Genomic DNA, 18,913 nt, shown 5'->3' on the forward strand with positions numbered 1-18,913 from the left:
TTTGATTTGCGGTTACTCGAGTATGGAGCATCGAACTCAGCCCTCAGCGGGCTTTTAATTTTATATGACCTTCTGGGTGCATCAACAGAGGCACTACATCATTTGGCAGTTGTCATTGAAGAACATAATAATAACCTAGTTAGCAATGTAATCAACACCATTTATGCAATAATAGAGCGTACTTAATTAGGAAACTCTTACCAAGATATTTCGACGAATGTCATCCGGCCTCAACCTATGCACTAGTGGCATGCAAAATGTATAATTTTGGCCAATTTCCAAATTATACGGAAAGTTATCCCTAGAAACCAGGACACCAACAAGAAAGTAGAGAAGAACATTCTTCTCCTTCCAAGTTAGATGTGATCCATACGTGTAGTGTGTCGTGTCAATTAATTTCCGTAATTCACTCGAAGAAACAAAATAAGTTGTAAATTATAATTTAACAAATTTAGTATATGGATGAACACCAACTATTTGTAAATATAGAATGCAAGTTACTTGACAAATATGGTTGAGGAACTCACATGGAGGTAAACAGGAAGCATATCGACAACCACCCAAATGTCGATGTTGCCTGGCATATTATCTTCAGGACGAAGATCGAAGGTTATTTCCATATCCTCCTGAAATCCATATGCCTTGCAAATATCTTCCCAATTTTGGCATCCTATTTCTGTGTTAAAAACTGAATTAAATACTTTGATCACAAATGTGTGACCATCTATAGTCCTCAGGTTAGCGCTCCTCGTCTCCATACTCTCGTGGTCTTCGAAACCGAGCCTCTCCAACACATATCTTCTTGCATGGCAAAAGAGGAACTAGTCGAATTGTATAAAATAAAAATTACACGTTGAAGCAAAGAAACAAAAGTCATGCATGCTTAATTACGAAAAACACTTGTCATCGTTGCGTACCATACAAACTTTGAAGGTCTCGTCAAGCTTCATGCTGAAGAACTTCCCGTCTCGCAGGTGAGGCATGTCGCACATACCCCGATAGTCGCCACAATATTCGCACTCCCAATATTCATCGTCACACATTTCCTATTTTAATGTGGTAATTTAACTTATAATCTATGGAACATGTTTGTAAATGCGTAAACAACAACCGTGACACTATATCAATAAATAGCGCGTTATAGCGTCGCTATACGCATCCAGGAGCACGCCGCGCTACGCAAAGTTTGATTTTAGCTACGACGGGTTAGCGTGCTAATAGCGCGCTAGAGGTCATTTAGCGCTGAAATTGGGCCTTAGCGTTAGCGTCTCGCGTCTCTGGCCTGAAATTTTTGGTCCAAAATTAAATCGCTACGCGGGCCAAAGCCCAAGCCTACCAAATAGAATACCCCAACCCTCCTCTGAAGCCAAACCCTATCCTCACTCCCGTCATCTTCTCACGCACGAACAACGGCGGCGGCGAACCAACGACCAACCATGGCGGCGGCCTCGAGCTGCGACTCCGGCAACTGACCTTCCCCGCCACTCCCTCTGAGTGACGGGGTATTCCACCAGTCAAGGCAGCTCCTGACCACTTCCTCTCGACTGCTCCCTCCTCTCCACTCCCTCTGCTGCGACGACGACCGCATCCACAAGTCGACGAAGGTCCCCACGCGACGATGCTCCCCGCGGCGACCATGAGCCAGCAAATCCCATCAGCAGGTAAGCTTATTTATCCCCTGTTATCTCTTTTTGTGAATGCTTGTACTGCTACAAAAATATTTGAAGGAGTGAATGCTCCCGATTCACAATAAAAACGGATGCTACTGAAGTTTTCAGTTATATATAGAATTACAAATACATTGGAAGTCTATTTGTTACTGTCGTACATTTTTCTATCACGTATTTTGGATGCATTTGCTGAGGAGTGAATGATTTTCTAAACATTTAGATATACTGGGGAGTGGAAGCTACTGCTACTAGATAAGTATGTTCTGAATTACACAATACAATATCATTCTTCTATTGATTTCGTTGTATGCTAATTGATATATGTCAATTATGAAGTACATATATGTTGAATTGATGACTGATTTTATGTTTATTTTCTCATTTTTATTGATTTATACTAAAACTCTAAATGGGGCTTAGCATGCTATATTTCATAGCTTTTGGCCGACCGGCCGCTAAGAGGCTTAGCGCGCTATTTAAAATTTTGCACTATATCGAAAGAATTGAACATCTATATATAAAAATAAGCATGAATAATAAAAATGACCTATATTTGGTCGGAATGTTGATTAATTTACCTTTTCGGCAATTCCCAAACACTCCATATGTCCTAGTTTCTAGCACTAGCCATGTCGAAATTCACGAAAATTTTCGGCATAACCTTTGCTAAAAAGTGGACATATGGAGCGCCTGAAATTTACCGGAACGGAAATGAATCAACATTCCGACAAAACATAGGCCACTCGGACATTCCGGCAAAACTTAGCACAAACTTAGCAAGCAAAAGTGAGAAATTCACTACTGTTTTATGCATTAACACGAACAAAAGGATGATATTTGTTCCAGTTAGGGTTAAAATAATAATATTTAAATCCCTGCATTGATTCCTAAGTACAAATATTACCACAAAAAATTAGTACTGTGGCATGCCTATGAATAATAATGTGCACTACATTTCAAATACAACATTTGATAGATGTCAGGTAAGAAAAACATGAGCTTAATTCTTGGTTCCTCATCAAATTGTCATAAGTACCTGCTTTGCAGCAATATTTTGGGAAAACTTCAACTCTTATTAAGCTTCTAGGGTCTAGAAAAATAAGATTTATGTTTTAAACCTAAATTATGCAAGAGGTGTTTCTTACTACCCCAAGTCTAAGTACTTGAAATCATCAACCTTTAGGTGAACAACACCAACAATTTTAGATGATCAAGGATCATCTGACAAGGGTTATTTTTCCCAAGTTTAGATGACCAATGATCAACATGGCATAGCATGAACTAAATCCATTTATGTGGTCACAAACAACGATGAAGTTGTCTTATCATTTTCATTCTATATAAACTAACAAACATACTACTCCCTGTGTCCCTTGTAGAATAAACATGAGACTATCCAGAAAGCATGCATTGAACTTTCTAATTATAACTACCAACCTTTAAGAGTAGATTAAAACTGTTAAGGTGGAAATAGTACTATATATTTCCATGAACTTTTACTGAAATATACATAGATGCGTACAAATCGAACAATGTATCTTCTATAATGACTTTTTGCAGGGTTGTGATGCCTCCATTCTGCTGGACCCGACCACCAGCAACCAACAAACTGAGAAAACAACAACCCCTCTACGTGGGTACGAGGCCGTGAACAAGATCAAGGTCGTTGTAGGGGCTTACCGGAGCGGGAGGGGGGCGGTGGCGACGAGGACGAGGGGAGGGGGGCGATGGCGACGGCGGCGACGACGGCGGCGAGGGAGGCGATGACGGCTTGAGATCGAGGAAAGAGGGTGGGGGAGTGGGGGAGTTAGGAAGTTTTGAGACCACGGTGGGGTGTTAACTGAACATAGCAGTAGCGCTGGTTCCGGATAAGCGCTACTGTTATTGTACTTAGCAGTAGCGCTTTTACCATGCCAACGCTGCTACTACAGCTACTATCGGTGGCCTCGTTGGGCCCCTTTTAGCAGTAGCGTTGGATGAGACGCAACGCTACTGCTATGGACCTTAGCAGTAGCGCTGGATTAGGACCAACGCCGCTACTATAGCTATTGCGGGTGGCCTCGCTGGGCCCCGTTTATCAGTATCGCTGAAAATAGGGCCAGTGCTACTTCTAAGGACATTAGCAGTAGCGCATAGTATTTCCAGCGCTACTGCTAAGTAGCAGCAGCGCGTGCTATTTTCCAGCGCTATTAATAGGCTCTTACCTATAAGGTTTTTCCTACTAGTGCTCGCTCGTCCGCGTCTCCGGCGACTCCTACGTCGACGAGCCCGTCTCCACCGCGGTGAGCTCCACCCACCCCACCCACCGAGACGAGGCAACAGCCATGGCTGGACAAATATAAAACCCTAGACGACGCGGGGAAAGGAGAGGAGGGGAGGCGAGGCGAGGCGAGGCGAGGCGAAGACTTACCGCGAGAGAGTAGTACAAATGCTGGAGGAGATCGCTGTCGTTGAGGAGTTGGGAGGCGATTTGGGGAGGAGTCGGGTGACGACGTCTTGGGGAGGAGTCGGGCGGCGACGTCTTTGACGAGTTGGGCAGCCAAATCCTTAACCCTTTTCTCGAAGGTTCTAAAACATGTGGAAAGAAACGGATTGAAAAGGACCCGAATGGATTAGCCCATATAACCTCGCATATCAAACGGCCGTCGGGGTTTCGCGAGGATTCCGGGCCTCGCGGGGTTAATCCCCTGAAAACCCCTCCGACCCACGCAAAACAAACTAGGCCTAATGGTAGTTTGGTTATTCTCTCCTTCGCCGCAAACCTCTTTGCTCGCCTCTCCCTCGCGCGACGCCGGACGCCGCCGTGACCCGCATCGCCCGCAACTCCGGCACCGCCCTCTCCGCCGGCCTGCATCGCCCGAGGCCGCCCCGCCCCTCTGCCTGTCCCAGAGAGTGCGCCGCCGCGATGAGTCACCGCAGGCGACCTCACGCCACCGGCCCGCCACCTCCCCCAGAGAAGGGAGGAGGAGGTACCCCGCCACAGTCGCCGGGGAAGGCGCCGTGGCCGGAGCGTCGGGTTCTGGTTCTCGCGCTGGCGTTCCGCGCGGTGAACGCGCTGCTGGTGCGCACCTACTTCAACCCCGACGAGCACTGGCAGTGCCTCGAGGTCGCCCACCGCGTTGCCTTCGGGTAAGCTCGCCGCCGCTCGCTGCCGGCTCATGCCCCCGTCCCGGCGGTGCTAGCTAGCGGGATCGGGAGGATTGGACGCCGCCCTCTCCCCGCGTCTCTCGCTCATTCTGAAGTTTCGACGCTACAATAGATTGCTGCTGCGCTGGATGATTCTGGCTGCTGCTTGCAGGTACGGACACGTCACCTGGGAGTGGAAGCGGGGCCTTCGAAGTTACCTCCACCCGCTCATCTTCGCTGCTCTTTACAAATCTCTGGCGTTTCTTCACCTGGATACCCCCTGGTTCATGGTAATTACTCCTGCATTTTGGAAATGAAACTGACAGAGTATCGGTGCTGGGAATTTGTTTGAGCAAATTGCAGAATTGGAGGGTAGAAGTGTGTGATTCTAGTCACAGGTCATGTGGAGTTCGAACTGTCAGTCAACATAGGTCCTACCGTTCAATTTCCAGGAATATGGGACCTCAGTGAATAGGTTATCTTTTGGGATACAGGGTAACTGAATTCCTCATTCAGTTTGTTTTCTGAGGCCAATGTCGTCCAGAACATTCAGAATATGTCTACTGTTTCTATTAATTATAGCCAATTTGGCAGCGGATTTAATATGGCACACCCTCTCCCTCTTAACTTAATAGGTTTACTATTTTCCGCACATAGGGACCATGTTCTTGTCCATTTATTCACTTCTTTTGTAGGTGATGGCTCCACGGCTTCTACAGTCAGTGTTTGCAGCGTATGGAGATCTATACTTGTATAAACTCTGCAAACTTATTTTCAGCGAGCACGTTGCCCAGTGGACAGTATCCTTAAACTCATCTGTGTTGACATGATTTTACTTCCACGAATAAAGTATTGCAGTTACCTGGTGGATGGTGACCTTAACAAATCATTTACAGTTATTTTCGCAGTTGGTGAACTGGTTCATGTTTTTCTGTATTACACGGACTCTATCAAACAGCTTGGAGACAGTTTTGACTGTGGCTGGACTCTATTATTGGTTTATCGCAATCGAGTCTTCCAAGGGAATTTCAGCTCTTTCAAAGCTGCAGTGAGCCAGCTACCAAAGTCCTCATTCAAGAAGAGTGGCGCTACTCATAGCAGCCTTAGCGTGCGCCATTCGGCCAACAAGTGCCATAACATGGTTGTATGTTGGTCTGTTGGACTTCATTTATATAAAATCGAAATGCCGATTTCTGTTTCTTGAGGTCATTCCTCTAGAGTAAGAAGTTGTCATTAAACTCATGTCATACTTGGTAGACTCCTTTAGCATGCTTTCCCTGTATTTTTTTTAGGTTTATTCCACTGGATACGCATAATGCTGAATTGCTGATGACATATTAGGAAGTTGCCCCCCCCCCCCCCCCTCCCCCCCCTTTTTTTTTAAATTTGTTGGCATTCGCCTCATTTGGGGATGGAGCGGTTTGGTTTGGTGGGGAGATGCAACGTTTGTAGGTAGCAGCAAGGCAGTTTCCTCATAGTCAGAGTTGTAAGATGAAGCTGTCAAAAATTAAGAATATTATATTGTCAGTAATTATCTTTATTGGCAACAGTCGCATCTTTCTTCTTTTAGTTATTTTTTTTCTGTCATAATTGATGAAACTTCCATATGAAATTTCTTGTTGTTTCATATTTATGCAGGACCATCGTCCTTGCAGCAACGACATTCCTTGATTGGTGGATGTATGGTTCCCGGGTCATAGTGCCACTAATTTTTTTGAAATTCAATCTATTTTCTTCAGGAGGAGATTACTATGGAACACACGTCTTCCACTGGTATTTCACCCAAGGTTTTCCATCTATGATTTGGACGTTCTTACCACTTTCAGTTTTTGGAGTCATAAAGTCTCGAGAATGGAGGCTTTCAGGTCTAATTGCCTGGGTATTAGGGGTTTATAGCATACTTGGACGCAAAGAGTTCAGGTATTCGCCTCTTCTCATTCGTTTATAAAGTTCTTGAATTAACTAATATCTTCTTTATTCACACACACATATAAATAGATTGAATACCACAGGTTTGTTCTTCCGGTGCTACCTTTAGCATTGATGTTCTCGGGTTACTTCTTAGCTGCAATGTCGCAATTCAAGGGTAAACATCTGCATGGGAAAATACATTTTTCAAGGTTGCAACTTTCTGTTATTCTTCTCATCATAACCAATGTTCCGATGGCCTTATATATGTCCCTGTTCCATCAAGTAAGCCCTTCTCTTTGTGTATATGTGTCGATGCCTTGTTTCTGATGTTGATCGTATTACTTTGTACGGAAAACCTGTTCTATGGAATAATTTGTTTCACTGTTACCTCTGATTAGTTTTCCTTTCCAAGATCTTTTTTCACCTGTTGATACGTTCTTATATAGCTATCTGCACTTTTTGTTGTGGCAGAGAGGAACTGAAGATGTTATGTTTTTTCTGTCAAAAGAAGCCCGTAATGGAAGAGTTAAGGGTGTCCTCTTTCTCATGCCTTGCCATTCGACGCCTTATTACTCTACCTTACATAGCAGCCTACCTATGCGCTTTTTAGACTGTACTCCCAGGTGGTTGTCTTTTTACTCTTTCTAGTCAAGTAGATTTAACATTTGATGTTACTATGTTGTGCCGAAGGACATAGTCAATGTCCCCTGACTTAATTTTCATGTTCTCAGTGATAATAAAGGGACCCTGGATGAGTCAGACCGTTTCCTCATGAACCCACTTGATTTTGTGGGTGAGGTTTTTGGAAATCTGTCTTCTTTCAGTCACATTGTGTTATTTGAATCTGAAGAAAGACAGGTTATTCAGTTGCTTCTGCGCGATTCCTTTCAAGAGGTAATATGCCATTTCACCTTAGAACAATGTGCCTTTTCTTTTTGAGAGGCAAACCAGGTGCTCATTTTTGTTTACGGATTAGCAGTCAAATTACACTCATGGCAAGTACAACTTGAAAGGAAGGCAGGCAAAGAAGCTTACCATATACTTGCTTCAACAAATATGATATTGAGCACCCTTTTCTTCTACAAGGGCTACATGTAGCTGGCACAGTTAAAATAAAAAAAATTATATTGTCAAAGAGAGGTCACACTTGAATGTTTTTCCTTTTCTTGTGAGGTTCAGGTGGATTTCAATCATAGTCCTATTCTTAAGAATAACATTTCTGGCTTCCTAGAAAGTATTTCTTGTGAAGTGGTAAGGATAAGCATAAAAGCATGTAACCTGAGTTTCCAAAATTTTTAAGAGTAAATACTGTTAGGATATTATTTGTTGTAATTCTGATAGTTTGTATAATTGTTTATCACAGTTACTGTTACATCTCGTTCAGTGAAATGGATGAGCCATACTACATTCCATGATTAGTTTCAGTTTATACTAAATGCCAATTTTTGCCCCTTCTCTTATCTCCTTGAATAGCATTCATTAACATATGTCATGGTTGACAGGTTAGGAGGTTTTTCCACTCCCACTTCAAGATTGATAGAGACCTTCAGTCGTCTGTTGTTGTATATTCACGGAGGGATGTGCTATGATTGCTTTGGCCGAGAAAAGTTTGTTATCGTATCTAACAACCTCTGATTGTGTTTTAGTTTGTTATTTCAGAAATTATCTGTAACACTATTGGATACTAGAACTTAGCAATTTGTTATGGTTTTTTACCCCTCGACATGTGTGCCGATCCTTTTTGTATGGGTCAGATTTTGTTTAACAACATGGAACATGCATAAGAAAGTTTCCATATCCATGACGCACTATATCCTTGCAGCAATAACCGATATCAAGAGTGACGAGGGTTGCTTGTTCATCATTTACTTTTTATTAGCACAAAGTGGTCATTACCAAATTAATAGAACATTATCCAAAAATTATGTCATGCACAATCCCCCCCTCCCTTTTGTTTATCAGCGTATGTGCACAAGGCCCAGGCCCACAATCTTATCCATTTATGCTCTGATTTATTTGATTTCTCCAGACACATTTTTCTCATTTATTTGAAAGGTTCACTACATCATCTTAATGCAACATATTGCATGCTGCTTATGCTTAGTGAAAGTGGAAATAAGAAATAAAGTTTTTGTTTTAAGTTATAACCTTTCACCTTTTCTGTTGTTGGAAGGGGACCAAATCCCTATGCATGGTAAGTGGTAATGTATATCTATCTGGCCAGATGCTTGTTTTATCTGTCTACTTGTGAAATCAGCAGTTCTCAAAACTTCACGACATTTCCTTTATTTTGTTGTGCACTTGTGTAGATACTGCAAGCAGAATTCTTTGCTTTAATGCCACATGACAAAGGTGTGTAAGTTACTCCTTTTATTGTTAATTGTGAATCTTTTCATCCAGCCTATAAATCTTAAGCTTCTTTCCTATATATTAAAGGACCTTTTATGAGCTGATTTCCCATGTAATTTTGTAAGCTACGGTCGTTCTTGAGGTCATACATCAATTGTACTGATACTATCTACTGTTGGTGCAATCATTCTCATATGAAATATTGTTACTGGTAGATACTCTGTTTTCAGTTCAATCCTAATTTTAAGTGCCTGCAAGTTCTTGCACCCTCCGTGCTGCTTTGAGGTTTGATTCACATTCCCTTTTGTGGTTGTAAAATACTGGAATTTCTTTGATATACTATCAGTTTATCACCAATTTCCATGATGTAAAGTAAAGTTGGTGTTGAAGAGTAAAAGGTATTGAAGATATATACAGGGGTGCATATCTGAGTCTTTACAGAAGAACTGTTCACTACTACATCCGATTCTAAATATAAGCTTTTTTGGGCTACATACTGATGTATACAGACATATTTTAGAGTGTAGATTCACTCATTTTGCTCCGTATGAAGTCTGTATTGGAAACTCTAAAAAGGCTTATATTTAGGAACGGAGGGAGTAGATCCCTAGAGGAAGGTGATGGCTATAGCAACTCTGTTTTTCTTTTTCTTTTGAAAAGAGACAATTCTTTGTTGTTGACAGACATACTGGAATACTTCAAATCATGTTACATACGTAGAAGTTTGCTATTCATGTAAGGAGGTTTGTTACAATTAAAAAAAAATGACACATCTTTACAAGATATTTATGGCAGGAAATATTAAATTCAATCTTTGCTAAAATCGATGAATTCATAAGCAATTTATCATGTACCACTTTCTAAATATGGCGCCATCAGACTTCCATGCTGTCCAGTGCTAGAAGGGTCATAGTGTGACGAGTTCTCAAGCAAAAATTCAGTTTCCCTGCTATGATTCTGAATCAATTGTACTCTCCAGGTGCTTTGTATTGATCTCAACTTCTCAGCAACTTCTCTCATTAACCCCCCCCCCCCCCCCCCCTCTCCACATACTCAAGCAACACTTTGTCAGTTGAGCAATTTCTTGGAGTTATCTGTTTCAAATTCCAATATATTCTTGTCCAAGGTGAACTGAAGTCCGTTTTCTTTCATTGCCAGAAGGAAGGAGGATGCAAGGTTTTTCTTTTCTCCAGCAGTCAGAATAAATTGCGAACTTCATTGTAATGAGCTCTAGGAGCACAACTCCAAAACTGTAAACATCACTCTTCTCTGTTAGTTGACGCTGTTGCAAGTATTCAGGGTGAAGATAACCTATAGTTCCTTGTACTGTAGTCATAAATTGTATTTCATCCGTAGGAAGCATTCTTGATGCTCCAAAATCAGTCACTTTTGCTGTGTAGTTAAAATGCTGTATTTAGTATTGTCACCAGTAACTAAAACTAGCTGCTTAAACTTAAATCTTTTGGGTGCCGCAGGTGATTGAGCCAGGAAGGTTCTTGTTGACCCAAGGTCAAGACAGCGAACGGTGCATGAAAGGAAGTTTCCCTGATGTGACATGTTGTATCTGCAATCGGGTCAAGTCATTGAAGGGAGTCTTCCAAAGGACACGAAGACAATCTAATGCACGTCCGGGTTTACGACAGCGAAGGTGAGCTGATTTTGCTTCCCAGCATTTCATTAGACCGGTAAAGGGTTAGGATTATTCCTTTGGATTAATTCTGCTGCCTGGGTTAACTTCATCTGTGAGCAGATTTGCACCACAAATTTGTCCTTGGATTTATGTTCGACCAATTTTCTGTTCAATGCTATGCACTGTTGGAGTGTGATTTGTTGTTACAGGGAAAAATTACTAGCTTTCCTATATATATTTAGAAAAGGGTAAGGAAAGGACTACCTGTGTTTTGAAAGAAAAAAAAGCACACACCATGAAAGCCCTCTGGAAGTTAATCTTTACTGAGAGATCTTGGCCGTCGCATGTGCTAGGAAGGGATGTGATTGGGCTTGGTGTGATTTTTTTAGACATGACGCATGCATTGGCACATCTGTAAGAAGACCCTACAAAAATGTCCAAAATACTACAAGTGTCTTCATACCCCTCACTCGAAACCACCAAACCAGGGTTTCCAATTAGAGTAGCAACGGAATGGACGGTGGCGGTGGCGGTGTGGCGTATCGGTGCAAGGCTCGCATCGAGAAGCACCAACACCTGAAAATTGCCTCGTTGCCAATCCCTGATGAGCTCCCTATGGACATCTTCATCCACCTGCCCATGCTAGAGGACCTCCTTCTTGTCCCTGCCGCCTGCCTCTCCTTCCACAACATTGTAGCTGACCACTCATTCCTCCGACGCTTTTGCAAGGTCCACACCCCGCCCCTCCTTGGTTTCCTCGATGATCATCGAGAATTCCACACCGCCATCCCTCCCCACCCCTCCGCGCCGGCAGCCAGTGCCATCGTTGTTGCCGCCAACTTCTCTTTCCTCCCTCACCTCACCCACAGTTGGGTCATCATGGACATCCGAGGTGACCGTGTCCTCCTCCTTACCACCGGTGAGAAGTGGAGACTCGTCAGGGAGATGGTGGTTTGTGACCCCCTGCACCGACTGTATCTCTTGCTTCCGCCAACCCCAGAGGACCTAGTCGCTTCCATGGAGGATCCCCATTGGATAGAAGGGACGTGTGGGTGTGAGACCTTCCCCTTGCCTCCCAACATCAACAACGAGGAGGCAGAGACTGCGGAAGAGACGACATTCTGAGTTATCTTGATTGCGTGGTGTAAAACTATGATGGCCGCCTTTGTCTTCTCTTCCAGCACTGGACAATGGCAAGCCATTCCATCCCTGGGCTGGAACACTCTAGGTGTTGGCTTGCTACCGTCGAGTCGTTATTGTCCAACGTGTGCGAGTACATGTCCTACTGCTTCTACTGGGTGTTATATTGGTGGAAGAAAATACTGGTGCTTGACACCCATAGGACGGAGTTCTACATTGTTGACAGTTGTAGCGACCCGACCCGGTAAGGATCAATCTTTGTGCTTACTGTGCTAGTCCCTATATCGACTTGCTAGCACACACAATACTCGATGAAATAGCAGAAATAATACACATCTTTATTACATCGATAGTCTAGGAATGAAATATTTATTACAATAATGTGGCCTAAGGCCAAATAAAACAAATACCGCGAAAGCAAAGAAGTATAACGAGTCCATCAACTCCACGAGCAAACGTTGAGTATAGAACATCAACCTATCGCACCTTAATCCTCGTCTGATAAATCCGCAACATGATAGGTTGCAACCGTGTAGTTCAGTACATGGAATGTACTGGCAAGTCACATCATAAGAGTGTAATAAGCAATGTCCTACTTGTACATGCAATTTGGCTGGTGGGAATCTCTAAGTTTGATTTTGCATAAAGCTGGTTTTTTTTCCTATCAAAATAATTATTCTACTTCTACAAATAGCATAAGGCTAAGATGAAAACCCCAACTCAATCCATTCCCAAAGTTGTGTCAATACCCAGTTGATTTAATTAAGAGTGATGAGATCTCTCGGTATTTCCACAACTAAAAGCTCAAATTGTCTGTAACCGTGGACACGGCTAATTGATTAGATTGACACTCTGCGTAGAGATTGTACACTTTTCCCTACAAGACTCGACCATCTCCTTGATCGGAAGATCGAGACATAGTCTTTCGAAAGCATTCTTTCTATCCCATGGATAGGCCGATACACCTACATCTGCTAGCCTATCCCGGAAGAGGTCATACCATCTACTCAACTAAGCCAAAGCCCATATTGGCTTGTGGTTGCACATAGAAACTTCTAGACATGAAAACACGTTTGATCCCTTTGAGCCTGGGCGGACGGACCACTAGTATGCACTCCAATGGATTTCCCATGAATGCTTCCGTTGTACTTCACCACCATTCAAACCAATTTCTGCCCAGGTAGTTCATTAAACATGTTGGTCCTGATTACTACTTTGTCACTCATATTTCAATGTGAAAATACTCCCCAATCCACGTCTACTTTGGCAAAGCATTATAATCTAACACGGTGACGACAAAGTTTGTATGGTTCAGACCTATCTCAAATGAACTACCGGTTGCAAAGCATAGCCATCCGGCTTAAATTTCTACCATGCAATCCTACCACAAAGGATTATGTGCATATAAAAACATAGGTAAAACAGGTATGATCAAGATGTAAACTTGCCTTGTGCTAGGAGTGAAGTTCTAGAGAGTGCTAGTATTCTGCTTCGCACTCCGGACAATCTGTCGCAAAAGTAAAATAAATTCACACAAACAAATAGTTATACAATCCAAAGTAACATGCAACACAGCATCAAGGCAAGTTTACAGCATCAAGGCTTTTGCGAATATTTGTGTTGCATGTTAGTTTGGATTGTATGAATGTTTGTTTGTGTGTATTTATTTTACTTTTGCGATAGATTGTCCGGAGTGCGAAGCTTAGTACTATCACTCTCTAGAACTTCACTCCCAGCATGAAGGCAAGTTTACATCTTGATCATACCTGTTTTACCTTTGTTTTTATATGCACATAGTCCTTCGTGGTAGGATTGCATGGTAGGAATTTAAGTCGGATGGCTATGCTTTGCATCCAGTAGATCATTTGAGATAGGTCTGAACCATACAAACTTTATTGCCACCGTGTTAGATTATAATGCTTTGCCAAAGTAGACGTGGATTGAGAAGTATTTTCACAATATGAGTGACAAAGTAGTAATCAGGAACAACACTTTTAATGAACTACCTGGGCGAAAATTTGTTTGGATGGTGGTGAAGTACAATGGGAGCATTCATGAGGAATCCATGAATGCACACTAGTGGTCTATCCGCTCAGGCTCAAAGGGATCAAACGTCTTTTCATGTCTAGAAGTTTCCGTGTGCAGCCACAAGCCAATATGGGTTCTGGCTTAGTTGAGTAGATAGTATGACCTCTTCTGGGATAGGCTAGCAGATGTAGATGATGTAGGTGTATCGTCCTATTCGTTGGTTAAAGAGGATGCTTTCGAAAGAATATGCCTCAATCTTCCGATCAAGGAGGTGGCCGAGTCTTGTGGGGAAAAATGTGCAACCTCTACAGAGTGTCAATCTAATCGATTAGGCATGTCCCCGGTTACGGACAATTTGAGCCTTAAGTTGTGGAAATACCGAGAGATCTCATCACTCTTAATTAAATCAATTGGGTATTAACACAACTTTGGGAATGGATCGGGTTGCCATCTCAGTCTTATGCTATTTGTAGAAGTAGAATAATTATTTTGATAGGAAAAAACTAGCTTTATGCAAAATTAGACTTGGAGCTTTCCACCAGTCAAATTGCATGTACAAGCAGGCTCATTACATTCTTATGATGTGACTTGCCAGCACATTCTATGTACTGACCTACACGGCTGCAACCTATTATGTTGCAGATTTATCCGACGAGGATTAAGGTGCGATAGATCGATGTTCTATACTCAGGTTTTGTTCGTGGAGTTGATGGACTCGTTACACTTCTTTGCTTCCACAATATTTGTTTTATTTGGCCTTAGGCCACATTATTGTAATAAATATTTCATTCCTGGACTATCGATGTAATACAGATACATGTTATTTCATCGACTACTGTGTGTGCTAGCAAGTCGATCCAAGGACTAGCATAGTAAGCACAAAGACTCTGATCCTTACCGGGCCGGGTCGCTACAACAGTCCTCCTGAAGCAGGAGCGTTTTTCAGTATAAAAACTATGGTAGCATGGGAAGGCAGACCCAGGGTGTTTGTGCGCGGAGAATGCGGAACTGAACTTAAATTTTATACCGTCATGAGAAGCAATGGTGCGAGTTATAGTCAGTTTAGAGAAGCAATGGTGCGAGTTATAGTCAGTTTATCCTGCAGGAGACAATTCCAGTGGGTCTATGTACTGGTTTGCGGGTTTAATTGGGAGGCACTTGTTCCTATATGATGACGGAAACCTATCTCCTGATTCTGGTTGTTTCTCACTGGACATCAAGACATTTCAAATTGAGAGGGTGTGTGCTTCGAAGACATGGATCTCTAGTCCGCGTGCATATATCATTATCGTCACCACCACCAGTAGCAAGTGGTAAGCTTTCTATTGCATCCTATTCATTTGTATCTCCTTCCTTTTATTTTTATCTAACAACTTGTCTGATACTCCCTTCCCTCCGTTCATATTGTGATTGGTATTTTTCATTTACATGGTTTGATAGCTTGTTACCTTTTCCATGCTTTTGGGAAAGCATATATCAAGCTCATGAATATAACTGTGGTTGGGTGCAGTTGAACTTTCTGCACAAGCTCAATATGTTGACATGCGTCTAACATTGTGGTAGTTAAGAGACGTTTGGTCTCCTAAGGAGTTGTGCTTTCTAGTTTGTTTTGTATGAATGTTGGATGAAGCATGGGTTTTGGGTCGTGTTTCCTGTCGGTTTTCAGAAAAGGGATTTGCCTATTACGAACTACCTTTTGTAGGCGACTGTACCGGACATTGTTGTTTATTGGTGTCATGCAATATGAAATGGGCCTGAAGCAGCTTAATTCGAAAAAAAAGAATAGAGTTCTGAGGGTTGATTTCTCCAACATGTGGTCCTTAAATCCTAGTACTACTTGCCGTGTTTTTCCCGTAAGAAATTTAACAAGTGTTTCCAAATAGTAAGATGTATTGTCTGCTTTGCTGATAAGCTCCAGAATATATATCTACAACCTGAGTATGTATATGTTGGGTAGGTACCAGGGAATGCGATGGGAAGGAGATGCTGGAACAACTGCAAGTGCAAGAACCCGGAGATAGCCATCATAACAGAGAGTACTGCTGGTGGTGCTGTTACTGGAGGCCAGGCCGGTGTCGGTGTGCCGTGCTGAGGAATCGAGATGGCGCTGTTTGAGGTTGCGCTGTAACTCGACAGCTGGCCACATGTGGTTGGTCTGCAATCGTGGCGTGTGGAATTGACCTAGAGTTTATTTCCATACGACGATGATTTGGTGCCTTTGCGGCATATAGATCATTGTGTGAGACGTTAGAAGTGACTGTGATGTTGTATGCATGCCCATGGCTGTAGCTGTTGTTGCTACAAGCGTGTGGAATGCATAGTTGAACCAGCCAGGCATTTGGAAACTATGCGCAAGTGTTGTTCTACTCCATGAGCGATAACAAAGTGAAGTGAATTGGTTCGTGCTACCTCTTTTCTTTATGAAGTATCCAGGGATGATCGATTTGTGCTGCCCTTTTTTCTTACACGGCGAATTTAGCGTTACCTCTGTTTGTGTTTCCCTCAGCGCCCCCTTCGCCTTGCACCGCAACGTCGGTGATGTTGCAATCGCAGGCCGAGCTTACAGATGTTACTGATGTTGCCTATATTTTTGCCTCAGCACCGCCCCAGTTGTACAACACCCCTTGCCGTTGTTACTGATGTTGCCTATGTTTTTTATTTATAGATTCGAGTATTTATGTACTCCCTTTGTTCTTAAATACACCCTTCGTCTGAAAATACTTGTCCTAGAAATAGATGTATCTAGACTTATTTTAGTTATAGATACATCCATTTTATACATTTTTAGGACAAGTATTTTCGGACGGAGGGAGTATAAGTCTTTTTAAAAGTTTCATTAAGGAATTACATACAAATGTATATAGACATATTTTAGAGTGTATATTCACTCATTTTACTCTGTGCAATGAAAGTACTCAGTTTCTGGCTTGGGTTCAACCTTGGGTTTCTTCATAAAAGGGGCAACTGCTTTGCTACTTTTTTTGGATTTATCCTTTTTGTCCTTGCTATTTTTTTTAAATCAGTGGTTTTATTGACCATCAACACTTGATGTTCTTTCTGAATTTCTGAATCAGCGACTTTTAGCATCGCAAACAGCTCGGCGACTAATTTATTCATTCCTTGCATGTTATAGTTTAACACAAAGTCTTTATAGCTAAGTGACAGTGATTGAAGAACTCTGTTAGTGATTGCCTCTGGAGGAAGAACAATTTTCAATTCAGCCAGACGGTTAGAATACCCAGACATTCTGAGTATGTGTTCAGTGACAGACCCGTTCTCCTCCATCTTGCAAGCATAGAACTTGTTGGATGTCTCATACCTCTCGATCCTGGCATTCTTTTTAAAAATGAACTTCAAGTCCTCGAACATCTCATATGCTCCATGACGTTTAAAATGTCTTTAAAGTCCCGATTATAAGCCATACAAAATTACACATTAAACTACTGATTAGTCATCCAACCGTGATTGCCAGATGTTTGCAACATCTTGAGTCGCCGGTTGGGGGGGGGGGGGACATCACCAAGCGGTGCATCAAGGACACAAGACTTTTGGGAAACCGTGAGGACAATCCTCAGATTTCGGGCCGAGTCTACAAAGTTACTTTCATCATCTTTCAGCTTGACTTTCTTTAGGAACACATTAAAATTCAAGGGTGCTACTACGCGAGCCATTGATTTACAACATAAATTTGCAAAGATTACTTAGACTATTGTTCAAGATAATGAGTTTAGTTAATCATATTACTAAAAACTCTCACTCAAATTGACACCCCTCGTCATTTGAGTGACACATGATCCAAATTCACCAACTCATTTCCGATCATCACGTGAGATGAGTTAGCTTCAATGGTGAACATCTTCATGTTGATCATATCTACTATATGACTCATGTTCGACCTTTCAGTCTCTTGTGTTTCGAGGCCATGTATGTACTCCCTCCGTTCCAAAATATAAGACCTTTTAGAGATTCCACTAGAAGACTAAATACGGAGCAAAATGAGTGAATCTATACTTTAAAATATGTCTATGTACATCCGTATGTAGTTTACAGTGCAATCTCTAAAAGGTCTTATATTTAGGAACGGAGGGAGTATATGCTAGGCTCATCAAGATTAATATGAGTGTTCCGCGTGTGCAAACCTGTCTTACACCCGTTGTATGTGAATGTAGAGTCTATCACACCCGATCATCACGTGGTGTCTCAAAACGACGAACTTTCGCAACAGTGCATACTCGGGGAGAACACAATTTTATCTTAAAATTTTAGTGAGGGATCACCTTATAATGCTACCACTGTCCTAAGCAAAATAAGGTGCATAAAAGGCATCACATGCAATTCATAAGTGACATGATATGGCCATGATCTTGTGCTTTTGATCTCCATCTCCAAAGCACCGACATGATCTCCGTCGTCACCGGCACAATACCATGATCTTCATCATTGTGCTGCCATCGAGGTTGTCGTGCCATCTATGCTTGTACTACTATTGCTACTGATTTAGCGATAAAGTAAAGCATCACTAAGCGCCAAAATTAAGGACAACCCTATGGCTCCTGTCGGTTGCCGTAGCATCGACATGCAAGTCGATATTAACTATTACAACATGACCATCTCATACATCAAATATATAACATCATGTCTTTGGCCATAGCATATCACAACATACCCTCCAAAAACAAGTTAGACGTCCTCTAATTTGTTGTTGCATGTTTTACGTGGTTGCTATGGGTATCTAGCAAGAACGATTCTTACCTACGCAAAAACCACAACGGTGATGCACAAGTTGCTATTTAACCTTCTCCAAGGACCGTCTTTGTCGAATCCGATTCAACTAAAGTAGGAGAGAAAGACGCCCGCCAGCCATCTTTATGCAACACGTTGCATGTCAGTCGGTGTAACCGGTCTCTCCTACGCGGACGAGTAAGGTTGGTCCAGGCCGCTTCATAACACAATACCGCCGAATCAAGAAAATACTAAGGAGGGCAGCAATCTGAATATCAATGCCCACAAACCCCTTTGTGTTCTACTCGAGATGTCATCTACGCATAGACCTAGCTCA

The 18,913-nt window shown here is 42.3% G+C and overlaps 2 long non-coding RNA genes and 1 pseudogene across 3 annotated transcripts; all 3 read left to right on the forward strand.

The window, feature by feature from the left end:
• The first annotated feature begins 4,415 nt into the window (after positions 1–4,415).
• LOC123452416 lies at positions 4,416–8,508 on the forward strand (annotated as a pseudogene).
• A 559-nt stretch (positions 8,509–9,067) lies between these two features.
• Positions 9,068–10,625, forward strand: LOC123452418. The gene is made up of 3 exons (XR_006632598.1): positions 9,068–10,123; positions 10,215–10,308; positions 10,532–10,625. It is a non-coding gene; the product is annotated as an uncharacterized LOC123452418 (long non-coding RNA).
• LOC123452417 lies at positions 10,616–16,260 on the forward strand. 2 transcript variants are annotated; one of them, XR_006632596.1, is made up of 3 exons: positions 10,616–10,704; positions 14,948–15,167; positions 15,812–16,260. It is a non-coding gene; the product is annotated as an uncharacterized LOC123452417 (long non-coding RNA). The 2 variants fall into 2 exon arrangements; XR_006632597.1 differs by having other exon boundaries at positions 14,960–15,167.
• Positions 16,261–18,913: the final 2,653 nt, after the last annotated feature.

The sequence above is a fragment of the Hordeum vulgare genome, chromosome 5H, assembly GCF_904849725.1.
Source record: "Hordeum vulgare subsp. vulgare chromosome 5H, MorexV3_pseudomolecules_assembly, whole genome shotgun sequence".
In the NCBI taxonomy this organism is placed as follows: Eukaryota; Viridiplantae; Streptophyta; class Magnoliopsida; order Poales; family Poaceae; genus Hordeum; species Hordeum vulgare.